Below are 17,803 nucleotides of genomic sequence, written 5' to 3'. Positions count from 1 at the left end.
TCAATGGACTAAGGAAGAAAGGGGGAGAGCTCAATATGATTGTAATGCAAAGAATATCCTCACTTCATCTCTTAACATGGATGAGTTTTTTCGTGTTTCACAATGCAAGAGTGCCAAGGAAATGTGGGAGGTTCTTAAAGGGACTCATGAAGGAACCAATGATGTTAAGAGAGCAAGGAAGCATGCCTTGATTCAAGTGTTTGAGCTATTCAAGATGAAACAAGGAGAATCTATAGCGGATGTGCAAAAGAGATTCAGTCACATAGTCAACCATCTCATGGGTTTGGGTAAGGAATTTGACAAAGAAGAGTTAAACATCAAGGTGCTGAAGTGTCTTGATAGATCTTGGCAACCAAAGGTCACAACTATCTCAGAAACAAGAGATCTATCCATTTTGACTACAGTTGCATTGTTTGGCAAGCTTAGGGAGCATGAGATTGAAATACAAAGGCTTAATGAGCTTGAGTCAAGTGAGAAAAAGGTAAAGAACATAGCCTTGAAGACTAGCACCAAGAAGAATGAGGAACCCGAGGATGAGATGGCTGAATCAAGTGAAAGTGAGAACTTGAATCTCCTTGTCAGGAGGTTTGGTAAGTATCTCAAAAGGAAAGGTATCAAAGGTAATCCCAAGAGGTATACTTCCAAACACAATGAATCAAAGTCTTCTAATTTTACATGTTATAACTGTACAAAATAAGGACATATCAAAATTGAATGTCCAAATGCTAATAAAGAAAAGGAGAAGAGTGTTGATAGGAAAAAGGAGAAGAAGCCAAAGGAGAAACGTGCACACATTGCATGGAAGGACAATGATGATTCAACTACAAGTAGCTCCTCACAAGATGAGAGTGAAGAAGCCAACTTGTGCCTCATGGGTGGTTGTGAGTCATCCTCCTTAAGCCAAGTAAGTTCTCTAGACATAAATAATTATAATTAATTGTTGTATGATTTTCAAGAGTTGCATAATGAAGCAAACAAGATTTCTGCATTAAACAATCGGTTGAAAGGCTCGAACAACTGGCTGGAAAACAGAGTTAGCCAACTGGAAAAAGAAACAACTGATTTAAACACTGATTTTGAGCATTTAGAAATGATTTACAATAATTGAACCGACTATTTTAGAAATCAACCGGCTAAAAACCCTGGGAAAATTGTACAGTTTTGAAAAATCAAGTGAAATACCTTATAAAGACTTGTGCAAGGTTCATAAGAGGGGAAGCAAACTTAGACGCCGTTCTTGGTTCTCAAAACTTTGTGTTTGGCAAAGATGGACTTGGTTACAATCCTTCTTTTCAAAAGAAAACCAAGAAGTTCTCTAGTTTCTTTTCAAAAAGTTTGCCAAGTGACATGCCATTCATTTCATGCAACTACTGTATGCAAAAAGGTCATGTTATTAAAAACTGTCATGCTAGAAAATATGATGTTCCTAAAGGGATTATAAAATGGATCCCAAAAGGATCTAGAAAGGCATCACCATGATGGACCCAACCTATCAAAGGGTACCAAGTAATCCAAATCTGTTTTGCAGGTCATAAAAGGTGATAAGAAAGATTTGTGGTACCTTGATAGTGATTGTTCGAGACATATGACAGGAGATAAGACCAAATTTGCAAAGTTGGAGTTGAAGGAGGAAGGGTTTGTAACCTATGGAGACAACAACAAAGGAAAAATTCTTAGAAATGGAGTCAAAGGTAATGGATCCTCTTTCAACATCAAGAATGTGCTGCTGGTAGAAGGACTCAAACACAATTTGATAAGTATAAGTTAACTATGTGATAAAGGCTTTAAAGTCATGTTTGAACCAACTTGATCTGTATCATGCATCATTTTGCATCCATTGTTTACTTACAAAAGAGGATGACAGTTGGTTATGGCATAGAAGACTTTGTCACATACACATGCAGCATTTCAATTGGCTGAATAGAAAACAACTAGTTGAAGGACTACCAAAACTCAACTTTTTGATGGATAGAGTGTGTGAAGCATGTCAAAAAGGAAAACAAACTAAGGTCTCTTTTAAATCCAAAAATGTTGTTTCAACTGAAAGACCTTTAGAGATGCTTCACATGGATTTATTTGGTCCATCTCGAACCACGAGCCTTGGTGGCAATCTTTATGCATTTGTTGTTGTTGATGATTTTTCTAGGTACACATGGACTTTGTTCTTAGCTGCCAAAAATGACACTTTCCATTCCTTTAAAAAACTTGCCAAACACAAATGAAAGGAAAAACAGGTCACTTGAGGAACTAGCTAGAACTATGTTGAATGAAAACTCACAACCTAAGTATTTTTAGGCTGATGCAATCAACACTACTTGTTAATAGAGTGTTGATTAGGCCAATTTTGAAGAAAACCCCTTTTGAACTTTTCAAACAGAGGAGGCCTGTATTAAGTCACCTAAAAGTATTTGGATGTAAGTGTTTCATCTTAAATAATGGCAAAGAAAGTCTTAGAAAATTTGATGCAAAAGCGAATGAAGGTGTTTTACTAGGCTATGCTACACAAAGTCATGCATATAAAGTCTATAATAAGAGACTGATGACTGTTGAAGAGTCCATGCATGTTGTATTTCATGAAACTATCCCACAGTTGAAGGATCAAGTGCCAAAGAATGCAGATGAAGAAGATCTACTGCAAAAACATATTTATGCTGCAGAAAAGCCCTATGCTGTAGGAAATCAATCGACTGAAAAGGAAAAATAGTCGACTGAAAAAGCTGCAGACAACAACTTGCCCAAAGATTGGATCCAGCCTAGAGGTTTATCAAAGGACAACATCATATGTGATATCAAATAGGGAGTATCTACTAGACGTAGGATTGTATTTTGTGAACATGTTGCTTTTGTATCTCAAATTGAACCTAAGAATGTGAATGATGCTTTGAATGACAGTAATTGAATTGTTGTTATGCAAGATGAACTTAATCAATTCACAAGAAATGATGTGTGGTTTCTAGTGCCTAAAACTGATGATATGAATATAATTGGAACTAAATGGGTTTTTAGAAACAAAATGGATGAAGATGGTAATATTGTAAGGAATAAAGCTAGAGTAGTTGCTAAAGGTTATAATCAAGAATAAGGCATTGACTTTGATGAAACTTATGCACTTGTAGCTAGACTAGAAGCTGTGAGATTACTCTTAGCATATGCTTGCATGTGTAACTTTAAATTGCATCAAATGGATGTGAAAAGTGCATTCTTGAATGGTTTCCTAAATGAAGAAGTGTATGTATCACAACCTCCTGGATTTTAGGATCATCTCTATCCTAACCATGTTTTCAAATTGAAAAAGGCCTTATATGGTTTGAAACAAGCACCAAGACAATGGTATGAAATGCTAAGCAATTTTCTCTTATCAAAAGGTTATGTTAGAGGTGCAGTGGATAAAACACTTTTCATTAGAAAACATGATAATGATGTTATACTTGTTCAAGTGTATGTTGATGATATCATCTTTCGTTCAAATAACAACACATTGTGTGAAAAGTTTATTGTAGCTATGCAGGGAGAATTTGAGATGTCCATGATGGGTGAGCTTACCTACTTTCTAGGGCTACAAGTCAAGCAACTCAAGCATGAAACATTTTTAAATCAATCAAAATATTGTTTTGACTTATTGAAAAAGTTCAAAATGGAGGACTGCAAGGAAGCTATCACTCCAATTGCAACAAATTGCCTTATGGATGCAGATGAGGCTGGCCAACCAATGGATTCAACCAAATATAGAGGGTTGATTGGGTCTTTGCTCTGTCTTACAACAAGTAGGCTAGATATTCAATTTGGACTATGCTTATGTGCTAGGTTTCAAGCAAATCCAAAAGAATCACACTTTAAGGCTACAAAAAGGATTTTAAAGTACCTTAAAGGAACAACCAATGTTGGTTTATGGTATCCATGTGATTCTAACATAACTCTTAGTGGCTTTTCAGATTCGGATTATGCAGGGTGCAAATTGGATAGGAAAAGCACAAGTGGTACTTGTCATTTGCTTGGATCAAGTCTAATATCATGGAATAGCAAAAAGCAAGCATGTGTGGCACTCTCCACTGCCGAAGCTGAATATATTGATGTTGGACATGGTTGTGCATAAATCATATGGTTGAAGCATCAACTTTTGGACAATGGTGTAAGGCTAAGCAAGGTACCTTTGTATTGTGATAATTCTAGTGCAATCTATTTAACCAAGAATCCAATACAACATTCTAAAACACAACATATAAAGATTAGGCATCATTTCATTCGTGATCATGTTCAAAAGGGAGATTGTGAAATCAAATTTGTTAAAACTGAAAATCAATTGGCGGATTTGTTTACAAAATCATTGGCTAGAGATAGGTTTAACAAGCTAAGAACTAAACTAGGCATATTATACATCAAGAATGTGGTCTGATATGTTTTTAGCATGTTAATCTTATGTACTCATGCATTGGTGATGAAGATGTGACCACCTCCTTAGAAGCTCCCTCAAGAAGGATCACTAGAAGCATGTTTAGAAGGGAGTCTTCTATTCCATCACCTTTATCTTTGTTTTGCATTACTTTAGTGTGAATTCCCTAATTTGGTTTCTAGTTGACTTATTTTGGTTGACTTGTTGACTTTGACCCAAAGTTGACCTTTGACCAAGATTAGATTAACTTAAACCAACATGTTAATCCTTATTTGTCTTGTTTTGTAGGTAATTAAGAGAAAGTAGAGCATGGCTAGGTGGCACATGGTGACTGGAGCACATGGATGAAGTGGAAGAGAGAGGAAATCAAAAAGCATAAAGTAAAAGCAAAAGTAGACATGTACCTTGTCTCCTTTTGCCTTTTTGGTTTATTCCATTGAAGGCTACTTGGTCTCCTTCCTCTTTTGGCCTAGAATCCTCATGGGAATGCATCCACCAATCATCTTCATTCATTTGGCTGAGAATTACTTTCACATTAGGTTTAGGGTTTGCTAGCTCATCCTTTTCATGTTTTTGTATTTGCTAAAGGACCCCTATGAACTCGTATTTAAAGGGTGTTCCTTGTCTTGTAAAAAGGTTGATCATTTTGTTGCTATAAACTTTGTGTTTCAACCATCTCTTTGTCGTGAGCTCTCCTTCCTAGAAGTGAACTCACCTTTTCCTTATCTTGCTTGCAAGTGGCGGCACCGTCACTCATCTCTAGGGTTTGGTTGGCTTAGATCGCCCCCTATGAGTGGAGTGCTTCTTCCATTATTCATCTTCTATGCTTTCCATTTTTATTGTTTCTTCTTTCATTTTGCTCTTTAAGTGTTGTTATTACCGTGTGTATTTAAGCTTGAATCTAACTCTTTCTTCCTTTCATGAGCTTGAGAAATGAACCTTCACATCTAGATAGCTTGCTATCTTAATGTCTAGTGGAAATTTTCAAAAAACTTTCTTAAACAAATTCACCATATTCATAACTCTAAAAGAAAACAAGATAATCCTTCATCAATTGGTTTCCTAAAAATATGCTGCTATATGCAAAAACTGAAAACTGTTATATTCAACCTGTTGATTTTTCATTTCAACGTGTTGATTTCACTTAAATCTACCTTTGTTTGCACAAATCATGATTTGTCAACCTATTGATTATGTTTTTCAACGTGTTTATTTCACTTAAATTGCCACTGAATGATGATTATTAATCTACTGTTTTCACAATTCAGCATGTTGATTTCATTAAAACTGAATCTGGAAAAATGAAGTTCAATTTTACGATTATTCAATCGATTGATTTTCAAAATCAGTCAATTGATTTCACTTAACCAGATTCTGGTTTTAATCTCTGATGCTCTGATACTATTTTAATCAACTGATTTTTGTTTTTCAACATGTTGATTTTACTTAAATTGTGCATTTACTCACGAATTGAATTGTTAAGCTGACCCATTTAAAGAAAGCACCTTTTTGTCAAGTACTATCTGCTCTTAACTGCCTATTTCATCAGCCATATGTTGCTTTTACTAATTTGTTTGACCAGAAAGCATGTTTAGTGTACAATTCCAATGTGCATGCAGCTCACTTGAATTGAACTGATTGATTCACTCATAAAAACACATTGAAAACATCATGAATGCATGAGATACTGTTTTGGACTACATTAATCTAGTTTGGGTAACCTAAAACGAATTAATTAGGAAAATCTGCACCATTTCATCAACTGTTTCTGAAAATCAGCTTGTTCAATTATAAATACTGCACTTGTATTGCTGCATTTGCATCAGACTTCTCTTAGAAATAGTCATACCCACACTCATCATGCCTTGTCGTCAAATAAGAACTATCCAATCTAATGATGAGCACACTACTCCTCCTACCCCAAGGTCTCCAAATCAGGAAAGCCATGGGAGAATTGAAGCATGGTTTGAGGATCATGAGGACAACATTCAAGTGTTCCTCATTGAGATCAATAGGAAGCAAATCAGGATTCCTAAGGTGTTGAGATTCTCATGGTTGAGGGCTAAAGGCTTTGAGAGCCTATTTCAACAACTCAAGCATCAAACGTTGAAGTCCTTCCTTGAACTTTCAGGGAAAATCTATCCAGACTTGGTGAAGGTGTTTTTCACCAACTTAGAGTTCAAAAATGATGTGTTGTTGTCAAGCATCAAGGGTGTGCATATGGAGATAAAAAAAAAGGCTTGGAAAGATGTGGTTGGACTCAAATCAAGGGTGTGCAAGTGAGGAAAGGTGAAACTTGGGTTGTTCTAGAATTCAACAAGGTTCAATACTATGACCAATGCTTGAGGAATCCTGGTGCTGAAATCAAACACTTCCATGTTGGTGGTCTCAAGGTGGATCAAAGGTTGCTTGGTATGATTGTCACAAAAATCCTTGTTCCATGTGGTAGCAACCATTCAACATTGAATGAGGGAGATTTGATACTCATGTACTGCATTCAACACAACATTCAAGTGGATTGGATCTATGTGTTTCGTGATCACATGCTCAAGGCCAAGAGGCTCACGGATTTTAGGCTGCCATATGTGGTTTTGGTGTCCAAATTCATAGAATACTTTGGAATTGATGTAGAGGATAAGCTAGAACAGTCAACTGAAATGTTGAACCATACCTCTAACCAAAATCTGCATAAAATGGGCTTTCTCAAGGTGGGAAATGGATGGACAAAAATTGGTGTTGTAGTTGGTGGTGCACATGATCATGAAGCTGGCCCAAGTGGTGCAAATCAAGAGGAAGAACCAACTACTGGACCCATTGACTTGATTCCCTATAACCCTCTAGAGGATAGAGGCCCTATGTACTCACATTTTGAGAGGATGGTGCTGAACCAGCTCCATGAGCTCAATGTGTCTCTACATGCACATCACAACTATTGCAATGAGAGGTTCAATGCATTGGATGGCCAAATTCATGATATCCATGATATGCTGAACTCATTCCAGACCTAAAATGATCCTCAGGATCACTGAGTGTGTTGGTTGTTTAGGATCATGCATTGCATCCATGTGTTTGTGCTTTTTCAGTTTCAGCTTTGTCAAGTTCAATTGGTTGTTTTTCGTTTCAGTCGGCTGATTATATCAACTTTATGATTTTTTTCTTCTCTGTTTCAGTTTCAGTTGTTGTATTATGTTCAATTATTAATGAAAGGATATGCAATGCTTGTTCTCTTTATGCATTTGTTTTGTTTGATGAATCCAAAGGGGGAGAAAATTTGGAAAATGGATAATTGATCACATTGAACTAAGTAGATGCATTAAAATTTGGAATAAAAATCAAATCTGAAATTCAACCCATATTATTGATAGGGGGAGCATGTGTATATGTGTGTGCTTGTTAGCTTCTGTGCATTGCTACTATAAATGTTTTAGGTTCACAAGTTTCAAGCTAAGGTGTCACTTCATCAATTTAATGGTATCCAACAAATGGTATCCAACAAATGGAAGCATTTTGCAATGAAAGATAGAAGAAGATACATGGAAGAAGATAGAAGTTGGCTTCACGAAATCAGGGGGAGATTGTTGACATGAGAAGCCAAAGTGGTTTGCTTCTTGAAGATTTGATGAAGATTGAATGAAGCTCTTTTGAACTATCTTGAAGCCATTACCATTGGAATGAAGCCTACCTTGATGAAGTAAAGGAGATTTGATGATATTCATGTTGATCAAGGCTAGAACGTGTGCTCTCCACATAGTTGTATCATTAAGAAAGTGTATTTGATGTTTGTAATTCATATTGTAGACCTTGTAGCATTAATTAGATGTATTTGGTCTTAGGTGTGTCTTTTAATCTGTTGAATGGCTTTTCAACAGGTTAATATGTCTCTTTTAGTCTGTTGAATGGTTTTTCAACAGGTTAAAAGGTTGGCTGTAGTAGTCTTAAACTAACACAAATTCAATTAGTTGATTACTTTTTAATCGACTGATTTCACTTAAGTCAAGTGAAATCAACCGATTGATTTAGAAATCAACTAGTTGAATTTCGTAACAGTTTGACTATAAAAGCTGTGATTTTCGAAAGAGAGGTATGTTGATCAGTTTTGAACGTGAAATTGCTCTGGAAACTCATGGAAACTCTCTCCTTCGTGAACATACAATTTACAGCAGTTGAAGATTGATCTTGGATCAATTCTTGGAGCTTTTGGCTTGGTTTGAAGCTTGGAGAAAGTGGTTTGTGGTAGGCTGGGTTGTGCTACCACTGAGGTTTGATCTTTCTCAAGATTTGTGTGTGTGCCTGGTGGTTTCCTAGGTATGCAAGAGGGTTCTTGCTGTACTGGTGTGATTTTTTTAATCCCATTTGACACATAAAATATTTTTTCACCTAATTGACACCTAAAATAACTTTATACGCATTTGACACGTATAATTTTTTTAATCCCATTTGACACCTAAAATATTTTTACACTCATTAGACACCTAAAATACATTATACCCATTTAACGCCGAAAATTGCTTTTTGACCACTTTGACAGTTAATTTTTTTTTTTACTTCCATTTGACACCTAAAATACTTTTCCACCCATTTGAGACATAAAATAAATTTTCACTCATTTGACACCTAATTTTTTTTACTCCCATTTGACACCTAAAAATTTTTTACACCCATTTGACACTTAATAATTTTTTACTCCCATTTGACACCTAAAACATTTTTGGACCTATTTGACACTTGTAATATTGGTACTCCCATTTGACACCTAAAATATTTTTACTCCCATTTCACACGTATAATTGTTTTACACCCATTTGACACCTTAAATATTTTTACACTCATTTTAAACGTAAAATAATTTTACACCCACTTGACACGTATAATCTTTTTACTACCATTTGACAACCAAAATATTTTTACACCCATTTGACACCGAAAATACTTTTACACGCATTTTACAACTAGAATTTTTTTACATCCACTTGACACCTAAATTTTTTTTACTCCAAATTGTCTCCTAAAAGTTTTTTACTCCCATTTGAAACCTATAATTCTTTTACTCCCATTTGACACCTATAATATTTATACTCCAATTTGACAACTAAAATATTTTTACACCCATTTGACACCGAAAATACTTTTACACGCATTTTACAACTACAATTTTTTTACACCCATTTGACACCTAAATTTTTTTTACCCCAAATTGTCTCCTAGAAGTTTTTTACTCCCATTTGAAACCTATAATTCTTTTACTCCCATTTGACACCTATAATATTTATACTCCAATTTGACACCTAAAATATTTTTACACCCATTTGACACTAAAATACTTTTACACCCATTTGACATCTAGAATTTTTTTACATCCATTTGACACCAAACATTTTTTTCACCCATTTATCACCTAATGTTTTTTTTACTTCGATTTGTCACCGAAATTTTTTTTTACACTCATTTCAGACGTAAAATATTTTTACACTCATTTCAAACGAAAAACATTTTTACAGCCATTTGACACCTATAAGTTTTTTAATCTTGTTTGACATCTAAAATATTTTTACACTCATTTGACACCTAAAATACTTTTACACCCATTTGTACCTAAATTTTTTTTACACCCAATTGAGACGTAAAAAATGTTACATTTGATGCACCAATATTTCACAACCATGAGGGAGGGTGAATTGGTATTAACAAATTTTACCCAGTTTTAGCACTTTTGAAATTGTTTTGGTAAAAACCTTTGTTTTTGAATCAAATGAAATAGTATGGTTTAATGCTTAATGTATGGAGCATTTATACTATGACAAGATATAGAGAGAAAGAGAGAAAGCACATAGAATTTTTATACTGGTTCAATTCTTAAGAATCTACATCCAGTTCATCTAGCAAACCACAGCTAGAGATATTCACTATATCACAAGAATTTCAAGATTTACAAATACACTTGATAAATCTAAATTCTAAGATAAAGGAACACACACGCAAGGCTTCCACACACTTGCTCAACCACACAACAACAAGGCTATCACACACACTTGCTTTAAACAGAAAACAATAGAAACAAATAGTTTCAAATTGTATCAAAACACAAGAAAAAAGCCTACAAAATGGATTGAGTACACCTTTTCCAAGACTGAAATTTCTTCTTCTTGCCAAGTCAAAATTGAATGTGTCTTGATAGAATTCTTCAAGAGGACCTTCCAAGATAGCTCCAAGAACCTGTTTCACACTTTTCTTTCTTTCTTTTTGGTTGAACAGATTTAGCTTCAGAAAGTGCAAAAACTGTTTTTATATAACAGCTGCATTCAGGCACGAACCTAGTCGACTACATTAGTTGGCTAGTCGACTATCGGGGCACAACAAATTAACATTTTCAGATTATCACACACATGTCATGTTAACCATTGTCATGCTATTATGGACATCATCAAAAATATTTCAGATACACTTAATCAGCAACAAAAAATTTTTACAAAAATTTCACACCTAAAATATTTTAACTCTCATTGGACACCTAAAATATTTTTACACCCATTTGACACATAAAATTTTTTTACACCTATTTGAGATGTGAAATATTTTGACACCCATTGGAGACCTAAAATATTTTTACACCCGTTTGACGCCTAAAATATTTTTACACCCATTTCACACCTTAAATTTTTTTCCATCTATTTCATAGCTAAATTTTTTTTGCACCCATTCGATCCTACAATTGTTTTACACCTATTTGACACCTATATTTTTTTACTCCCATTTGACACCTAAAGGTTTTTTACAACCATTTGATACGTAAAATAGTTTTACGCTAATTTAACACATATAAGTTTTTAAACCCATTTGACACCTAAAATATTTTTACGCTTATTTGACACCTAAAATACTTTTTCACCCATTGGTAACTAAAATTTTTTTACACCTAATTGAGACGTAAAATATTTTAATGAAAATTTCACACCTAAAATATTCTTACACCCCTTTGACACCTAAATTATTTTTAAACCCATTTGACACCTAAAGTATTTTTACACCCATTTGAGACGTAAAATATTTTGACACTCATTGTACACCTAAAATATTTTTACACCCATTTGACAACTAAAATTTTTTTACAGCAATTTGCCCCTAAAATTTGTTTACACTTATTTGACACTTAAATTTCTTTTACTCCCATTTGCGACATAAAATATTTTTACACCAATTTGACACCTATTCTTTTTTTACAATCATTTTACACCTAAAATATTGTTACACCCATTTGGCACCTACTATTTTTTTACTTCCATTTGACACCTAAAATATTTTTACTCTCATTTGAACCCTAAGATATTTTTACAGCAATTTGACACCTACAAAATTTTACACTTGTTTGACACCTAAAATAATTTTACACCCATTTGTCACCTAAAATGTTTTACACCCAATTAAGACAAAATATTTTTATGCTAATTTCACACCTAAAATATTTTAAACCCATTTGACACCTAAAAGTTTTTTACACCCATTTGACACCAAAATTTTTTCACTCCCACTTGGCACCCAAAATTGTTTTACACCCATTTGCGACGTAAAATATTTTTACACCAATTTGACACCTATTATTTTTTTACTCCCATTTGACTCTTAAAATATTTTTACACTCATTTGACACCTATAATTCTTTTACTCCCATTTCACACCTAATTTTTTTTACACGCATTTCAGACATAAAATTTTTTTACACCTTTTTGAAACCTATAATTTCTTTTATTCCCATTTGACACCTATAACTTTTTTAATCCCATTTGACACCTAAAATATTTTTACACACATTTGACACCTGAAATACATTTACACCCATTTGTACACATATTTTTTTCCCACCCAATTGAGATGTAAAATTTTACGTAAATTTGACACCTAAAATATTTTTACACCAATTTGACACCTAAAATATTTTTACACACATTTGACACCTAAACTTTTTTTATACCCATCTTGGCCGTAAAATATTTTGACACCCATTGGACACCTAAATTGTTTTTACTCCGACTTGACACCCAAAATTTTTTTACACACATTTGAGATGTAAAATATTGTTACACCTTTTTGATATCTATAATTTTGTTTATTCCCATTTGACACCTAAAATAATTTTACACCCATTTGACATGTATAACTGTTTTACTCCCATTTGACACTTAAAATATTTTTACCCTCATTTGACACCTAAAATACTTTTACACCCATTTGACACCTATAATTTATTTCCTCCCTTTTGACACCTAAAAAGTTTTTACACTCATTTGACACCTAAAATTTTTCTACACCTGTACCACACCTAGCCAATTCAACGAAGTAATAATAATAATCGATCACCATATCTACACGCGAAGTTATTCAGGTAACCGACATAGGCTGACCTAAGCCTAACCGGCCTGAACCGGTAACCTAAGACGCTTAAAGGTATAACCAGCCTAGGACATCATGTGAGCAATGGTTGCATAAGCCGCCAAAGGGGGTAGTCGGCCTACGCCGACCACCCTAGGATACTCAATGAAATCAAAGCAACCCTGAAATCCAGTAAGCCCACAACAGTCGAAACTAAGGGCCTGGGCCAAGGCCCAGGCCCACCTATGGCCCAGCCCATGGAATGGGCAAACATAATTAATAATCTATAAATATACAAGGACCCCACGAATTAAAGGTATGCATTCATTACTTCATTAATCACCTGATTTGACTTTTGAGAGCTTTAGCTAACTTAATCTTCGGAGTCCCTTCTGCAGGTAACCCCTCCCGGGTCCAAGCCGATATATGCCCAATGGGAAAAGGCCAACTGAGGAGATAGCGGACTATTTGGGTAAGGTGATACTTGTGCCTAATTGATCTTATTTGTTCTCTGCAGGAACAACACCCATTTGACACCTAAAATATTTTTAAACTCAATTGACAACTAAAATATTTTTACACCCATTTAAGACGTAAAATATTTTAACACCCATTGGACACCTAAAATAGTTTTACACCGATTTTTACACCCATTTAGCCCTAAAATTTGTTTAGACCCATTATACACCTATTTTTTTACACCCATTTGCGACGTAAAATATTTTTACACCAATTTCACACCTATTCTTTTTATTACATTCATTTCCCACTTAAAATATTTTTACACCCATTTGACACCTATTATTTTCTTACTCCCAATTGACATCTAAAATATTTTTACACCCATTTGAAAGCTAATTTTTTTTACACCTATTTGCCCCTAAAATTTGTTTACATCCATTATACACCAAAAAATGTTTTACACCCATTTGACACCTATTATTTTTTTACTCCCATTTGACACCTAAAATATTTTTACAATCATTTGAAACCTGATGAAGGATTGATCCCAACCAAGGATGGAGGCACATGCTTAAGAAGACTAAGCATGTTTAGAAAGGAAGTTCACTAATCCTTCATCCATGTTCATTATTTTTATTATGTTTGAAGTTCCCTAAGTTGACTTAGTTGAATCAACCTTGGTAGACTTATTAACCTTTGACTAGGTTTGACTTGTTGACTGGAGTTGACTTGACTTAAGCCAACATGTTAATCCTTATTTATGTGTTTTGTAGGTGTAAGTAAGATTAATTATGGTGGGTGATGTGGCGCAACCTATTCTACTATTACCGTCAAATTACCAAGTCAATCTTCATTCCTCTAATTTATATCATTATGCTTATAATCCAGACCCTTAAATATTGTTCTGCAATTTACCTAACCAGTAACCTCGTTTCCATCAATTTACCTATGTCCAACCACTTGCTCCTAACCACATTTATACAATTCTTTCAAATTGACCACTGAATTCCCGTCACTATCTCCACTTTGCTCTAGCACCTTATTATGATTAATACCATAGTGGTCTATGCAACATTTGTCCCCTACTCACACTCCAGCTCATATTGTCTTGTAATAACCCTCTCTTCTCATTCAATTCATAGAATTCACTTTCTAGTTTATATATTCACCTAATATCTCTCTTGCAATTTCTACTTCCAACTCCCAAAAGTAGCACGAATCTGCTCCTCCCAAAGTCAGATGCTCTACAACTCCCGCAAACATAAAATTTCCCAATTCACTTTCCAGAATTCCCACACCTGCAATGTTCCTTTCACTCAATATTACACCAATGTAATCGTACCGCACACTCCCACTACATCCCGACTTCGTATGACATTAATTAATAACCAAACCTCTTCCATGACTCCGTGATATGATCAAATCCGACAACCTCCAATCCTAAACGAGCGTTCATAATAATTTCACCAATTTAAATTCTCAAACTTGTGTAATTCAGCAAAATAACATACTCTATTAACAGATAATCCATGGCACACCAGATTCTCTGAATTAGATTCCACCTAAACATATCAAACATAAAAAATCGGGCCAAATGACCCGCATCGCCTGGTGGTAGTTCATCACCGCCAGGCAGCTCAACAAAAACCCAACAACAAAGCAAAACATCATGTGTCGCCTGGCGGTCAGGACTTTACCGCCAGGCGGTTCATCGCTGGAAACCCATTATACACAATGATAAGATGAGTCGCCTGGCGGCCATGAGCAACCCGCTAGGCAGTTTCTGGAAAATTTCCAGAAACCCTGAATTTTACAAACAAGCAATCATATACATACAATTCATTATACATTTCGTGCAATTATTTCTTAAACATAAATCTAACGTTTAAAACGTCTCTAACCTGGTTTTCCTTAGCTTAAATTGGAGTTGTTATGAATTCCTTCTTGATCACCTATGATCCTCCTTTGGATTCCCTTCCATTTCTGCCTTCTATTCACATACACACCACAGATCCTCTCTGAATTCTCACTATTAAAATCACAGACTAATGGTACTTTACCAAACCCTTCTCTCACTCTCTTTTCTCCCTCCTCAATTGCACCTTAATTGGAATTAATTCATCGGAAAACGAAAATGACTCATTAAGGACTATTTTCCAGCCTCTCTTGGCTGCCATGTTTGCTAGGGTTCCCTTCAACCTTTCGAATTCAAGCCAAAACTAAAAATATAGCAAAACAAAGTTTAATTTGGGTTCTCAACAATGTTTGATCCCACAACCATGCACATGCCAAGTCAATGCCAAACCATCAAGCCAATTTAATTTTCATGCTAACTAATGCAATTCAAGCATTATATTATAAGAAACATGATCAAATCATAATATTAAAACAATAATAAGTAAATAACACACAATGGACACACATAGGACTCGAACCCAAGTCCTCTCATACAACCAAAGTACTCTCAACCATTTGAGCTAGTACTTTTCCACGTCATGCCAACCTGATGAAGGATTATCTTGTTCCTTTTTAAGATTATTGAATATGGTGTGAGTTGATTAAGAAAACCAAGGAAATCCCCACTGGACATTAAGATAGCAAGCTATCTAGATGTGAAGGTTCCTTTCCATGGTTCTAGAGAGGAGGAGAATGGATTGATGGGGAGTAAGAAATCAAAAGGAAAAACATATAATAGAAACAATATAAACCAAGAAGAGTAAAGGAACATAAAATGAAAAGCAAGGGAAATGGGAGGAATGGAGGATTCACGCCACTACAAGGCTAGGCTAGAAGAAGCCATGACAACCTTGAAGATGAGTGGATGTGTGCCGCCACTTGCTATGCAAGATAAGGCTTAAAAGTATTCACTCCCAAGGGAGGAAACTCTCACAAATGGTTGAGACACAAGAGTGTTTTTACTTCAAAATGTTCAACCCTTTTACATGTCTAGGAGCACCCCTTATATAGAAGAGTTTAGGGGCCTCTAAGCAAATAAAAGATACCTAAGGATGTCTCTACAAAAAGCTAACCCTAGCTTCTAGAAACTAGGTCAAATAAGGTTACAAAAAATGAGAGACAAAAGAGCTAGCTATGGTGTGTGCAAGGCTAATTTCGTTCTAGCACAAAAGGAGACAAAGAATGTGTCTCATATGTCTCCAAAAAGTGGCCAAAGAGTGCTAAAAACAAAGGAGACCAAAGGTACATAGGTACACTTGCTTCATGCCTTTTACTTTATGCTTTATGCCTTTGCTTTACTCTCTCTTCCACATCATTTATGCTCCCCAATCACCATGCGCCACCTAGCATTGCTTTCTTACTCCTAATTAACCTACAAAGCAAATAAACATAGATTAGCATGTTGGCTTAAGTCAAGTCAACTATAGTCAATAAGTCAAACCTAGTCAAAGGTCAACAAGTCAACTAAAGTTGATTCAACTAAGTAAACTTTGGGAATCAAAAATAATAAACACAAATGAAAAGGGATGAAGGATTAGTGAACTTCCTTTCTAAACATGCTTAGTCTTCTTAAGCATGTGCCTTCATCCTTGGTTGGGGTCAATCCTTCATCACAACCATAATTTAATCTCATAAATGTTCTTCCCTCCCGCATTTATTAATTAGTTATTTATTTAATTAATTAAATTCCACAGGTCTTACACATTCTCATTTTCAAGTTTCAACAACTTGTGTTTTAATCATCTTTTTCATGTTCTTGTATGTTTCCATGGTATCTGTAGCATTGAGCTTGTTTACATAATCATTTGGAACCTGTCTTGATCTATCTTGTGCATTGTTACTGGTTTAAAACTGAAATTTGCATTTCTGTATTTTTACCAGTATTTCAATAGACTGTTTTTCTATTTCAATCGATTGATTATACCATAATAGAATCTATTTAGTAAAATCAATCTGTTATCTCTATTTTTGATTGACTGAAAGTATACTGTCCAACATCTTTTGCATCCTAACTTGATGATCTAATTGATTGAATTAAAGGTGGTTTTTAGTTTTGAAAGTTAGCCCAAATTTTAACTAGCCAATTCAACCCCCCCTTCTTGGCATTTCAGCCATTTGAAAACTAACAATTGGTATCTAGATCTAGGTACTTAAAGTTTGCTCAAGTAAGGTCCTAAATCTGTTCTGAACTACTTGAAATGGCTGAAAACAAGTTACCATTTGTTGAAGGTGCCTTAATTCATAAACCCACTATGTTTCGTGGCATTAATTACCAATTTTGGAAAATTAGGATGAAAATTTTTATTGAATCAATAGATCAAGGGATATTCGATTCAATCACAAATGGACCATATACTCCTAAGCATACTGTTCAAAATGTGCAGGTTGATAAGCCATGGACTCAATGGACTAAGGAAGAAAGGGGGAGAGCTCAATATGATTGCAATGCAAAGAATATCCTCACTTTTTTTCGTGTTTCACAATGCAAGAGTGCCAAGGAAATGTGGGAGGTTCTTGAAGTGACTCATGAACGAACCAATGATGTCAAGAGTATGAGTTATTCAAGATGAAACAAGGAGAATCTATAGCAGATGTGCAAAAGAGATTCACTAACATAGTCAACCATCTCAT

At 34.9% G+C, this 17,803-nt stretch overlaps 1 long non-coding RNA gene across 1 annotated transcript; it reads left to right on the top strand.

The window, feature by feature from the left end:
• The first annotated feature begins 289 nt into the window (after positions 1-289).
• Positions 290-5,062, top strand: LOC114187562 (uncharacterized). The gene is made up of 3 exons (XR_003605280.2): positions 290-904; positions 1,529-4,144; positions 4,679-5,062. It is a non-coding gene; the product is annotated as an uncharacterized LOC114187562 (long non-coding RNA).
• The last annotated feature ends 12,741 nt before the right edge of the window (positions 5,063-17,803 follow it).

Source organism: Vigna unguiculata, chromosome 6 (genome assembly GCF_037176805.1).
Source record: "Vigna unguiculata cultivar grain cowpea cultivar isolate G323 ecotype 2 chromosome 6, ASM3717680v1, whole genome shotgun sequence".
NCBI classification, from domain to species: Eukaryota; Viridiplantae; Streptophyta; class Magnoliopsida; order Fabales; family Fabaceae; genus Vigna; species Vigna unguiculata.
Note: the sequence above shows the minus strand (reverse complement) of the source record. Positions and strands in the feature narration are given on the sequence as shown.